This window comes from Loxodonta africana, chromosome 21 (assembly GCF_030014295.1).
Source record: "Loxodonta africana isolate mLoxAfr1 chromosome 21, mLoxAfr1.hap2, whole genome shotgun sequence".
NCBI classification, from domain to species: domain Eukaryota; kingdom Metazoa; phylum Chordata; class Mammalia; order Proboscidea; family Elephantidae; genus Loxodonta; species Loxodonta africana.
The window spans coordinates 59,344,552-59,347,127 of NC_087362.1; positions in this window are offsets into that span (position 1 = coordinate 59,344,552).

The following is a 2,576-nucleotide window of genomic DNA, read 5'->3' on the forward strand; positions in this document are numbered from 1 at the left end:
CAGCAATTGTAAAATACACATTTGTTTCAAGCACATTCCTGACGTTTATAAATACGGCACATATTGTGAGCCATAAAACCCATTGCCCGTTGCTATTGAGCCAATTCCCAACTCATACTGACCCTATGGGACACAGCAGAACAGCCCCATAGGGTTTCCAAGGAACTGTTGGTAGATTTAAACAGCTGACCTTTTGGTTAACAGCCAAGCTCTTAACTTCTGCGCCACCAGGGCTCTGAGCCATAAAGCAAATCTCAATAAATTTCAGGGGATTTAAAGTATTCAGCTAATGTTTCTTCAGTCACAATGCAATTAAGCTAAAAATCAATAGCAAATAAATTACTAGAACATCTCCATATATTTGGAAATTTTTTAAAACACACTTTTTTATAACACATGGATTTTTTTTTTCTTTATAACACATGGATCAGGAGGAAATCAAATTAAAAATATTTTGAACTGAACAATAATGAAAATATAATATATCAAAACCTTTAGGAATGTATCTAAGTTAAAACTTACAAAGAAATATATAGCACATATTAGAAAATAATAAAGACTTAAAATTAATGAGCTAAACACCTATCTCAAGGGTTAGAAAAAGAATAGCAAAATAAACCCAAAAACATGTAAGGAAGAAAATAATACAGATAAATTACAAGTTAATAAAATAGAAGCAAGCTCCAAATTAAGAAAATCAACAAAAATTAAAATTAACACTTTGAAAAAAATAGTAAAATTGGCAAACCTCTGGAGAACTGATACAGAAAAAAATGCATAATAACCTATGCCACAGAGGGCAAATCACTATGCAATAACAGTAAGCATATAAAAGTAAGGTTTATAAACAACTTTATGCCAATAAATTTAAATTTTTAAAAAGTCCTAGAGAAAAACATTGCTTACCTAAAGTGACTTAAGAAGAAATAGAAATTCTCAACAGTCCTATACATGAAATAACTTATATCTATAGAAGAGAAGATGGGATAGGCAAGAATCTTCCCACAATGAAAACTCAAACATCTTGGGCAAATTCTACCAAACATTCTAGGAATAAATAGTAACTTCAATTGGCCCAAGCTCTTAAGAAGAATCAAACTCATTTTACGAGGCTAGCGTAATCTTGATACCAAAAGCCAACGAGGCAATATGGGAAAGAAAAATTACAGACTACTATCTCTCAATAATATAGATAATAATACACATAAATTTTTTTGAAGAGATGACTTTTATTTATTTACAACTTTATTGTGCTTTAGGGGAAAGTTTACAGAGCAAATTAGTTTCCCATTGGATAGTTTGTACATAAAGTGTTCCATGACATTGGTTGCATTCCCCTCAATGTGTCAGCATTCTCCCCATTTCCACCCTGGGTTCTCCGTTCCCTTTCATCTGAATTTTCTACCTGTTTCTGCCTTCTCATCTTTGCTTTTGGGCAAGTGTTGTCCTTTTGATCTAGTATACTGATTGCTGTAGGTAACATGTTCCTCTTAGGTCTTACTGTTTATTTTGGGGGACTGTCTATTGTTTGGGTGAAAGGTGGTCTCTGGGAATGGCTTCAGTTCCAGGTCAGAAGGGTCTAAACAAAATATTGTGCTGTTGTGTGCCATCAAGTCAATTGTGACTCATAGTGATCCTATATGACAGAGTAGAGCTGCCCCATAGGGTTTCCAAGGCTGTAATCTTTATAGGGGCAGATCACCAGGTCTTCTCTCCCATGGAGCCACTGATGGGTTCAAACTGCTGACTTTTCACTTAGCAACTGAGCTAACTATTGTGTCACCAGACCTACCATTTGGTGGATGCACTGGCATTCCTGGATGGTAGGGAATATAGGGCTGAGCAAGGAAATGCACAGGGTGACATCCTTGAATAAAAGAGCATGTAACAGGATAGAAAAGGTCATAACTTTTTAATCTCCCCAAACTTCTGACCGGTATACCCATCTGCCTACTTGAATGTACACTTCAAGGATCAATAGCCGTGTCACAATTAACAAGTTCAAAACTCCTGCTCTGTACTTCCAAAATCCCTGTAGCCTTCCAGTCTCAGTACATTCTATTCCAGTTGTTCAAACCAAAACCTTGATCCAAACGACTCCTTTTTCTTCTCAAAACCCATATTCAGTCTATCAGCCAAACCTGTCAACTCCTTTAAAATACCTTCAGAATCTGACTACTTCTCACTAGCTGAACTACCACCACTCTTCCTCCAGGATCACTGCAAAGGTCTCCAGCTGATCTCCTTCCAGTGGCTCCCTGTACCTTATTCCCTGTAGAGCAGCCAGAGTATCCCCTCGAAATGTAATTCTGGTCTTATCACTCTTCTGGTCCAAACCTCTAACAATTTCCCAAGTCATTCAGAACAAAGGTCAAAGTTTTTACAATGTTCCTAGGTGATTCCTAGGTGATTTGGCCTGTTGCTTATCCAAACCTCCTCTTACTCCCTTTTGCTCACTCTACTCTAGACCACTACTCTGGTCACAATTCCTTGAACATGACACCAAGTTCCTATTTTAGGGTTTTTCCTTTTTTTGTTCTTTCTGGCCCCATAAGATCCTTCAAATCTTTACGCAG